We start from the raw sequence: 12,499 nt of genomic DNA, 5'->3' as shown, positions 1-12,499 counted from the left end.
ATAAAAATTTTCTCAGTTACGTTTGGTACTCTAGTGTTAACTAAATATGTAAAAACAATCTATATATTTTTTTAGCATTTTAATTAACGCTCATTATACATTATTATTTTAGAAAGACTAGCAGTAGTATAAACTGTTCTTTTTATTAACTATTTGGGACTTGTAGTGTTTGCATGTTCTATATATATATCTGTAAAAACTCTTACAAGATATGTTACTATGTTATTTCTGCAACACGTGATGAAAACATTTTTTTATTAAAAAACTAGCTCAAAGTTTAAATTTTATTTTATTTTATTTTAGAATATAAGGAAAATTCTATTTTAACTGTCATAGAAACTTTCGGCTAAAATTCTTTTCAGAGAAAAAGCTAAAATTACCTTTAAAAAAATACAAATTGTAATCAAATCGAGTGTTTAGTTTGGGCTTTGTTGAAGCTAATTTTTACTGTGAAATTAAAACTTATAATTTTTTTACAGTAACACATACAGTGTGGTGCAAAAATTAATATTGTGAGTATAGTTTTTAAACAAAATCTTTTTACAGATTTTTTAAACAAAATCTGTTTTCTTTGAAGAGAAACAAGTTCACTTATGCATACAAAAAATTAATGTGACAAAATTTAGCAGTACAAAAATATATACTTCAAAACAATATACTAACGAAATATAACTATATTCATAATAGTTTTATTGAAAAAGGATAAAATGTCATAAACTTTTAATTGTTTCTATTTTCTTAGAAATAACAGTCAATACTCATTTCTATAAGCTCATTTGTTTATTATAAATGGGAAATGTGTTATAAAGAACCTTTATTTGATTGATTTACTTTATTTGATAAAATTCTTTTTGCCTAATTATATACAAATATGATTCATAAGACAAAATGTTAGGTATTATTGTAGATTGAAAGAAAATAGTTGCACTTCTTGGATGCATTCTATAGATTCCACTTAATTTTCTTCCTCTAGCTGACTTTTTTATTTCAAATTATGTTGCTTTTAATATTTTTAAAGGACATTATATTTTATGTTTCCTTTGAAATTGGTGAAAGCAAAGCTGCTGTATAAAAAATAATTTTCTAATAAAAGAGAAGAGTAAAACGTAAACAAATTCAGAAGTTTTAAATTTAGAAAAATATAAAAGGACTTAAGTAAAGGATTTTAAACTTTAATTTTGCTTCATAGGCCCTAACCCGATCAAATTTTCTTTTGGTTAGTTCATTTGATTTGTACTAACTGATTTATTTAATATACTACTTAAAATATTTCATTTTGTTTCCTTTTTCTAAGTACAAGTAAACAATTTTTTTCTGTTATGTATAGTTTTGCTTTTTCAAATTTTGCTTTTGGTTTGAGGGTTAATAATAGTTTTTTAGTAAAAAATGTTGAATCATTTAAAAAATACAAACTATATATGTATAATGTGAGTTTTGTATGTGTTTTATTCCATATCTCCCGTTGTCACAAATAGTTAATTGGAATTTTTTTTAATGTTTTCATAAAATGTAGTTGTTAAAGAATAATTGTTGAATCATAGTCATCTTGTACCAAATAACAATGGAAAATATTTTGAATTCCTCAGTTGTGCATAATTCAATGGCGACATTTTTGCATCATATTGTGTATAAAGAAAATCTGTTGTACAGCTAAATTAAATGAAAGAAATTTTATGGTTACATACATTATGTTTACCAGAATCAGGTGAATTGTTTTTCTTATGCATTAAGAGGTTTGAGCACAATGTAAATAAACAGATGCATTATTGATTTGTACATATAAATGATTTAATATTGTAAAGTGCACATATTTTATCTGTTTGTCTTTTGACAAAAGTGATATGAAAAAAAATCAAAACATTATACCAAGGATGTAAAACATGGTATCTTTTGAGTTATAACTTGTATAGGCCTAAGATGCAATAATTTATCTTAATTTTTTTTTTCAAAAAAAAAATTTATGTATTTTACAGTCAACTTATATATTTATGAAAATTATGAATTTTTCCTTTCTTTATTAGCTTATACAGCTGGTAAAAAAATAGTTTGATTTTTAATATGACATTTTTATAATTCAATGTACATTTTTAATATTTTATGCAGTTTCTTCAGATATGCTGGTAATTGAAGAACATGTTAAGTGACTTACTATTAATATTTAATTTTCTGGATTGTAAATAAAGAATATTAACTTACTCATCAGTTTTCATAGAAAAATATAGAAAAGGTGAATTGCTTTCTGATATGATTATACATTCTAAAATTGATTATTGAAACTTCATCTAACATGTTCTTCCCCTTTAATTTAACCATTGTATCCTTTATTTTAAAAAATTGTGTAGAAATACCATAAAATGGGAACAAACTTACTGCGGCAATAATTGAACTAATAATGCTTTAGCATTTTGTTTTATTTTTATGTATATATATATATATAATAAATAAATACAAGAAAACACGAAGTAAGTTAAGAAAAACAATAAGTATATATATACACACACACATTAAGTTATTAAACTTGTATTTGGAATTTATCTTTTTTCTCATAGTATCGCAAAACTCAGTAAACACCATTGATAATTTTTTTAATAATTTTTTTTTTCTTTGCTCTTATGAAGTTTTAGAACTGGATAACTCATCTGGAAATTGTATGACTTCGGAATTTTGTGATATAGTAAAGTTAACTGTGGATCGATTTTTATAGTTAACTTTTCTTGAATATTGATTTTTTGTTGATTTTTTTAAAAATTAAAATAGACATAAAACTCTCATAATTTGAGAATATAAGATTTTACTTGACTTAGCTTAATTTATTATATCTATATAAAATAATAATAATAAATAAGAATAAAGAATATACTTTTCAAAAGTTATACAATACTTTGAACAAAGAAAAAAAAAAGAAGTGGTTATAAAAATTAAATGTTGAGGGAAAAAAACTGGATGTTCATTTTATTGAAATTTTGCAACATTTTCAGTTCTAGTGATCACAGAGTTACAAAAACAACTTTCAAATTGCTAAAAAAAATGTTTTTAATGACGGTAGAGACTTGAAAAAAGAGCCTTTTAATAGTAAAGCCTTTATTTTACATTCTGAAAAAATTAAATTTACGATGTTTATTTTATTAATTTGTATAATCAAAGGATTAAATTAAACATTCAAATTTCTTTATCTCCTTATAACTGTACTATTTGAATTGCTGTTTAAAATTTTCCTATTTAATGGTAATTCCACGCTTTGCTGATCTGCTTACAGAGCTTTATTGCACGTAGACTGATATTATATTAAGCAATAATAACTTCTTTAATTAGATTAGCAATGTATGGAGTTACCAGTAAATGGCAGAATTTTAAACAGCAATTCAAATGGTAATAAATTTTTAATATTTCTATTTGAATTGGTGTTGAATTTTTTTCCCATTTAATGGTAATTCCATGCATTGCTACTTTGATACAGTAGTTATTATTGCTTGCGGACTGATATTATATTTAAGATACTTTTAAAAGGGTATTTGTAAATATCCGATTTCATTTGTATAGCGACTTATTTATTTTGTGACAAGCTATATTTGCGACTTAAAATATTTTTTTTATGCTATTTATTTTTTAAAATAGAAATTTTTATGAAATTAAAGTGGCCTTTAATATTCCTCGGTGCTTGTTAAAATGCATAGTGTGAAAAATTTAAACAAATATTTTATAAAAATTTAAGAAATTCTATATTGTAAATCAACAATGAACCTTTGTATATTTCTTTTAAAAAGAGAGAATCATAAATGAAACTATTTTTATTTATTTAAATTACTAACGGCTAATTTTGATAAAAAAAAATGCGCCATATTTTATAATGTTTTAAACCGAAGTTTTTTTTTCTTGTTTTTTTCATGACATATTATAATTATAGTTAAATCTTACGTACTATTTCTAAGTGTTTGCAATAATAATTGCATTTTAAACCAATAATTTATAAAATGTATTTCTTCTGCTTAAATTATTTATTGCATTTAAGTAAATTTTATTATGCAATTAATATTCTTAGTGAAATGTTAATCTCTCTCGGTAATAGTATAATGTATATAAATATATTATACTATTCCCGAACCTTATACTGTTACTTCTTTTCTTCGTGTATGGTTTCAAAAGTTCTTTAATTATGGTGAAAAGGAAAAAAAATATTTGCTTTTTTTTCTCATAGTGGTTCATTGAGGTCTTACTATGTATCTGGTGTTCTTGTAAATATCATTACTAAGATAATAAAATTTGTTGTGTAATTAAAGTGAGTTTGTAATTTTTTCCTCAGCAATTATTTTTGTTTAAGAAATCTAGATGTGATCACATAAGTTAGAAAACACATCTCCGAAGAATAAGTTTTGCAGGAAATGAGGAAAACAAATTTGTTTACTTGTATCAAATTGTTATGGTAAATAAAATTTCAATGTAATTCATTATTACCTACATTGAACTTAAAGCTTTCTGGTGCTAGCCCAAAATAAAACGTGTATTTTTAAAAAAATAACTTAAAAAGGAGTGTTGGAGTTAGGTCTTTCATTTTATCAAGTCCGTAGTTTTTAGTACTACTAAAGCTCTGAAACTGCTGTTTTTAAAAATGGTTATGCTTATCTTACGCATCCGTAGATTGATCTAGAGTTATAGCATTTTAGAGCACTAAACCTAGTCATAAAAAAATCAATAAAAATTACAACAATTTTCAGGCATACAGAGATATTTTTAATGCCCGTATTTTTCATGTTGTTGTTGTTAATTTACGTCGCACTAGAGCTGCACAATGGGCTTTTGGCGACGGTCTGGGAAACATCCCAGAGGATGATCCGAAGACATGCCATCACAATTTTGATCCTCTGCGGAGGGGATGGCACCCCGCTTCGGTAGCCCGACGATCTGCGCGCGAAGTCGAGCACTTTACGGTAGCACAGTTTAACGAGGACCAATACCGCACACCCTCGGTCCCTACGCAGACTGATCCAAGTGGTCACCCACCCGCACACTGACCGCAGCCAGTGATGCTTCACTTCAGTGATCTGCTGGGAACCGTCCCGTATTTTTCACATGATTCCTGATTAAAAGTGTCCAAATATCGATTAATTTGCTTGAATCACTCTAACCTTTTATTATTATTAAGAAATGTTTAAATTCCGGAGCACAGAAGATAATTTAATTTTCTGAAAATATATCTCTAATTTTTAAGAAAAAATAGTGTAATAAAAAAATTGTAATATCTTTTGCATAGTATTTAATTTCATGAAGACATAAATTAATATAAAGAAGTTGGGTAAAGATGCAAAGGGTTAAAACCCACAATTTCTATTTCTTATTTGGAGGCAGATGCTTTTAAACCTTATTTGATACGGTTCATTTGTGCTTATTAAAAGGGTTAATATTTATGTATAGCGTAACTTAAAACTTATAATGGGATCAAAAGTTAGTGGAAAAACTATAATAGCAAATCGATCTATTTTATACAACACTAGGTCACTCGGAAGTTATCTTTCAAAGTTTGAGTAACTAAGGTTTCTGTTGTCTGCATACATTTTAGCAACAAGTAAATAAATATTTTTAATTGACTGTTTTGAGTTTAGGGTAGTAGGTTCGATACTCACTGTATCTCTGGATAAATCTTTCATTCGCTCTCTATGGTGTCATTATTTGTCTTTACGAGAATTCATAAGATATTCTTTCTATTAAGAAGTATTGTGCATGCAAACAATTAGTTGGAAGGACAATCATAGCGCTAATGTGCTTCAGAGATTTTTGGGTACATACTTGTGATCTCTGAGGATAGTTTGACTCTTCTTTATCGCTCAGCCACCCTTCGAATGAATTATTTTCTCTTTCCCTTCAAGATGTTTGACGAATTAGAAATTACATTTAAACCTAGATAGAATGAATTCAGTTGTGGTTGTGACTCAATTCTAGGCCAAGCAGGACCTAAGTGCATCCTTTAGATTTAGGTAACCCATAACAAGGTGATCAGGTATATCTTGCATCATAGCTAAATCAAATATGGTGGTGTAACATGTCATTAAGATTTAACTAAATCTAGTTTACCGATGCTACATCTAGCTAAGTCAAACGGAGTGGTGTGACATGAAAAAGCTGTAGCTACGTCTGAAGTTGCAGTGTAACATTTCATTAAGGCTTAGATAAAGCCTGACTTGATGGTGTAACTTACCTAATACCATTAAGGCTTGGCTAAGCCTAATGTGTTGGTGTAACATACCTTTAAGACCAACGGGGCAAAGTTCACATACCATTAAAACTAACGTGTCAGCGCAATAATTCATTAGGGCTCAGTTAAGACTAATGTTGTGGTTTAAAATTTCATCAAGGCCTAGTTAAGCCTAACGTGGTGGTGTACCACACCATTAAGGGCCTAACTGAGCCTAACGTAGTGGTGTTCACATACCATTGAGGTCTAGCTAAGCTCTAACGTGGTGTTGACACACCATTAAGATCTAGCTGAGACTGACGGGGCGGTTTTGACATACCATAAAGGTCTAGCTAAGCCTAACATCGTGGTGTGCCGTACCATTTTATTTTATGACCGCCGTTGAACAGCCGACCCAATTTTTGGGTTTACGACTACTAATGCTCAACGCCATAGCCTCGTAATTTTGAACCAATCCAGAAGACAAGGAAACTCCTGCATCAGTACCCCCAGAGGTATTGATTTGTTATGGGAACATGGAGGACTTTGAGACTCGACAGATTTAACGTGCATCAGTCACCATCGACCGGCGGGGACCGAACCCACGAATACTTGGACATGGGTCCGGCACCCAGGGCCGGATTTAAGCTTGGCGGGGCCCTAAGCTACTGAAAATGATGGGGCCCTTTTAAGTTCAATTCTATTTCTATACACCCAAAGTAAACTGTAGTATTTTTTATTGCTGAATATTAACATTATATTATTAAAAATTTGATAATATTGCTTGATTGTTAAATATATTGATTGTGATGAGACTGTAATGTAGAGCCTTTCTATTATTACACATATTTTTTGAACGAGGAAAAAAACAGAAACTCATTTTAAGAACATCAGAAGCACAGAGCAAAGGTTTGGCATGTTAGAAGAACCATTATATGTTTAACAGAGTTTTTTTTCCTTGAAATTCTGAATCTATGTTATTTGGAATTTTAAATGATTTTTTTTTCTTTTTTTTTTGCGATTTTTTTTTTTCTAAATTGTTTCTTTTTTAAACGTTACATTTCGCTTTGCTGCTCTATGACTTAGAAACATGAAATTATGAAGGTGTGTCAAAAATAAGCAAGGAGTTAGAAAGAACATAAGAAAATACAATTTGATTATTAGTTTTATTTTTTTTATAACCGCCGTTGAACAACCGACTTAATTTTGAGTTTACGACTACAAATGTTTAACTCCGTATAATATTGAATAATCACCTTATAATTTTGAACTCAATCCAGAAGACAAGAGAATTGGATCAGTACCCAGAGGTATTGATTTGTTGTGAGAACTTAGAGGACTTTGTGACCACGGCAGATTTAACATGCACCAGTCACCATTTTATACATGGGTATTCTTCGGCCGGCTGGATTCGAAATCCCATTCTCACAAACACGAGTTCAACGCCCTGCCAACCAGGCTATCCCGGCCAAATTATTAGTTTATTTTATAATAGTCATTGAACAGCCAACCCAATTTCGAGTTTACGACTACTAATGTTCAACTTATTAGACTTCTAATTTTAAACTCAATTCAGAACACAAGGGAACTCCAGGATCAAGTATTGGAAGAAATTTTTGTCTTGGAGGGGGACGTTTTGATGGAACTGACCAGCATTTAAGTTACATGATGAGGAAAACCACAAAAGCTTTCCACTGTCAGTCTGACAACAAGGGGACTCTAACCTATGATCCGTCTACCACTGAGGATATTTTACTTCGGCACAGTGGCTGGTGTAAGCCGGGTGTAGAATTCGTATCGACCAGTCAACACTGGGATTCGAACTCAGTGCCCTTGAGTCCATCTTCACTGGGTAATAACTCTGCAGGAGGTACCAATTTTATTGATTTGCCAAATTTTAGTCATTTTCAAAATGTAAATAGAAATTCAATCGTAATTTTTGTAGAATAAAAAGATGGAAATAAACCGTTTTTCCTCTTAATCTGCAATGATTAATCAGAAGCAACCATGAGGGTTAGTGTGCAAAATGAACAGGGGGTGTAGCTTTCTAGTTTTTTAAATACTTGTTAAATTATTAGTTTTTAACATGCATACTTTAAAAAAAATAAGAAATACATTTTTCAGTATTAAGAAATAATAATTAAAAACTGTCATCAGCTGGAATAGAACCCGCGATCTCACAGTTTTGTGTTAGATTTCATAATCATCAGCCCCAAATATACACACCTGCCTTGCGGATATTTATTTATTATTATTATTTTTTTAAATTTAATAAATGAAGTTATTTGGATACTTGACATTCTTGAACTGGATACTTTAAATGCTTGACATTCGTTATTACAGAATGAAAAGCTTTGAAAGACAAATATTAGTTAATGTTTAATAATATTTAATTAAAGAAAAAACATAACCCGTATTGAAATCTAACGAATTGTCCCTGATAAATTTTGTGGCAGTAAAAAAAATTGAAGCCTGATACATGTCCGGATTTTTGAAACACTTTCTAGTTTTACTATTTAATCAAATTGGTTTCGATGTCTTTCATCCCGCCTGTCTCATTAGTGATTCAGCATATTTCGATATCATTTTTGATTCGTTCTTACTTAATATTAATTTGTTTGCGACAATTAATTTGTATAACTTTTTTACTACATTTTTGCGAGGAGTTTAAAAATATAATATCGAGGGCATTAACTGAAGTTAAATTGGCTTTTTTTGTATGCCTCTTTTACTTACATCATCCACACACCCACACGCGACTTACTGCTTCTTAGAAACAGATATTAAATAGTCTCTTGATCAAATGATGGGACAAAATTTGCCTTTTAAACAAATCAAAAAACTTTTCTACCTTTTAAAATTGTTTATTTTTAAATAATTTATTAATACTCAAATTGTTTAAAAGATATGTTCCTTTTCATTGACAACACAGTTTTATATTTTATCTAGTCATTTATTTATATTTTTTAAACTTATTTTTTATTTGTTTTTATTTTATTAAATTAAATGCACAGATTTAAAATAAAAACAAATCTGCCAAAATTTTATAAATAGTTTCAATTTGCAATTTTAAGAAGTTATTTCGACTTTGCTTTAAAAATTTGAAATCCTTATAAATTAAAAAATTTAGATGCCTTATTAACTTTAAACACATAATAACAACAAAAATCAGGGAGTTAAAAATAGAAACAAGTATGATCAATAAACAATAAAATCATAAGCTAACTAAATAAATGAATTTTGTGTACGAAATATCATATTTTACAAATTAAACATAATTCATATTTCGGGGATACATGGAAAATTTGGTCAGACAGGAGGTTTGAACAATATTTTTTACATATATATTTAAACATTTGTTTAGCTGATGATCACTTGATTTCAATGCTCTATCAAGCAATATCACATGTTGCTTCTGTCTATTAGCAGTAAGTAAAATTAAAGTAAAACCACATCTGTTATCTCAATTTCATCCAAAATAAACCAAATCAAGAATTTTGGCAGATAGGCCTGTCAAAGAGGGAATTGAATAGTGGCCCACCATTTAAATAAATAAAGAAAGGAGTTCACGGATTCATGTACGATTAATTTGGAAAATAACAAATTAAAATCAATTACAATAATTAAGTAAATTAAACAATTAAGCTAGTTAAAACATTTAGGATAATTAAAAGGAAAAAAAGCTTTTGTAATAAATTGGAAAAAATATATTTTGCAAAAAAGAAAAGTTAAAATTAAACGAGAAGCTCTTTAACGACAATGAGACACAACGGAAATCTCGAAACAGAGTGACCCTAAACAAGATTCTCCCACAGCCCTAGAAATTTTTTGCCCAGAAATCAGACAAAAGGGTGTTTCTGTGGACAAAAGAGCCCACAGCAATTTAAAGAAGCTGAAAACATTTCCCACAGTGTAAATTGAGGCGGCTATTTGACTACTCCATGGAGTACCGCTTTTTAGGATCCATGGACTACTCCCATCACTGGTAGCTACGAAAGCTACAGGATATTTTCATCAGTCAAAAGGCCTTTTTATTGCTCTTTTGGTTAAAAAAGTGAAGAGTAACAATTATTTTATACTTGTAAACACTTCTATTAGATTTTGAAAAGCGTTCACCAATGTAAAAAAGAAGAAAAAAAATGTTTTTTAGGCTTCAGAGGGCTCCAGCTCCGAATAAAACTTTAAAAAAAGAAGGAAAAAGTTGGATCTGGGGGCCCTTGCCATCTCGGGGCCCCAAGCTACAGCTTATTTAGCTTATACGTAAATCCGACCCTGCCGGCACCCCACCGACCAGGCTATCCCGGCCTAGTGCCGTACCATTAAGGGCTAGCTAAGCCTAACGTGGTGGTGTTCACATACCATTAAGGCTTATCGAAGCCTAACGTGTTGGCACAATAATTCATTAGGCCTCAGCTGAGCCTAAAGTTGTGGTTTAATATTTCTTTAGTTCTAGCTAAGCCTAACGTGGTGGTGTACCATATTATTAAGGTTCAGCTAAGCCTGACATGGTGGTGTTCCATACCATTAAGACTCAGCTAAGCTTTATGTGGTGGTGAACTATTTTATTTAGGTCCAGCTAAGACTAACGCGATGGTGTACTGTAAGGACTAGCTAAGCCTAACGTGGTGGTGTACCATATTATTAAGGTCCATTTAAGCCTAGCGTGGTGGTGCACCACAATATGAAGGCCTATCTAAATCTAACGTAGTGGTGTAGCATGCCATTAAGGTCCTAGCTAAGCCAAACGTGGTAGTGTACCACACCATTACGGGCCTAGCTAAGCTTAACGTGGTAGTGTACCATAACATTAAGGCCTAGTTAAGCCTAATGTAATGGTGCACCATAACATTAAGGTCTAGCTAAGTCTAACGTGGTGGTGTTCACATACCATTGAGGTCTAGCTAAGCCTAACGTGGTGGTGTACCATACCATTAAGGCCTACCTAAGCCTAACGTGATGGTGTAACACACTTTTAAGACCTAACTAAGACTAACGGGGCAGTGTTCACATACCATTAAAGCCTAACGGTATGGTGTTGATCAAACATTAAGACCTAGCTAAGCCTAAGTTCGTGGTGTTGACATACCATTAAGACTTAGCTACGCCTAACATGGTGGTGTATCATGTTATTAACGCCTAGCTAAGCCTAACCTGGTGGTGTACCATACAATTGAGGCCTAGCTAAGTCTAATGTGGTGGTGTTTACATGCCTTCAAGACCTAACTAAGCCTAACGAGGTTATGTTGTTATATCATTAAGGCCTAGCTAAGAACTTGGCGGTGTTGACATACCAAGTAAGGCCAAGCTAAACCTCACGTTATGGTTTTGAATTAACATTAAGGCTTCGCTAAGCCTAATATGGGGGTGTACCATAATATTAAGGCCTAGCTAAGCCTAGCGTGGTGGTGTACCATACCATTATGGCTTATCTAAGCCTAGCGTGATGTTGACATACCATTAAGACATAGCTAAGACTAGCGGGAGGTATTGACGTACCATTAAGGCTTAGGTAAGCCTAACGCGTCGCCTCAATAATTCATTAGGCTCAGCTAAGTCTAACAATGTGGTTCGAAATTTCTTAAGTCCTAGCTTAGCCTAAAGTGGTGGTGTATCATGTCATTAAAGGTTTGTTAAGCCTAACGTACTCGTATTGTTATACCACTAAGGCCTAGCTAAGCCTAATGTGGTGATGTTGACATATTCATTAAGGCCTTGCTAGACCTAACGGGATGGTGTTGATCTAACATTCAGACCTAGCTAAGCCTAACTTCGTGGTGTTGACATACCATTAAGGCCTAGCTAAGCCTAACATGGTAGTGTATCATGTTATTAAGGCCCAGCTAAGCCTAACCTGGTGGTGTACCATACCATTAAAATCTAGCTAAGCTTCACGTGTTAGTGTACCATACCATTAATGTCTAGCTATATCAAATGTGGTAGTGCACCATACCTCTAAGTCCTAGCTGATCCTAACTTGGTAGTTTTGTTATACCATTAAGGCCCAGCTTAGCCTAACATGGTGGTGTTTACATGCCTTCAAGGCCTAATTAAGCCTAACGTGGTTGTGTTGTTATATCATTAAGGCCCAGTTAAGAACGTAACGGTGTTGACATGCCAATTAAGTCCAAGCTAAGACTACCGGGTCTTTTTGAATTAACATTAAGGTCTAGCTAAGCCTACAGTGGTGGTGTTGACATAACATTAAAGCCTAGCTAACCCAAGTAGCACAGGGATATTGTAACAGCTTTAGTCTACATCGACCGACATTGTCAATATTGGCGAAAATCGAAATTGTGTGTACGATATTGTACGATTCCCGTCGATTTCACATTA

This window comes from Parasteatoda tepidariorum, chromosome X2 (assembly GCF_043381705.1).
Source record: "Parasteatoda tepidariorum isolate YZ-2023 chromosome X2, CAS_Ptep_4.0, whole genome shotgun sequence".
Lineage (NCBI taxonomy): Eukaryota > Metazoa > Arthropoda > Arachnida > Araneae > Theridiidae > Parasteatoda > Parasteatoda tepidariorum.
Note: the sequence above shows the minus strand (reverse complement) of the source record.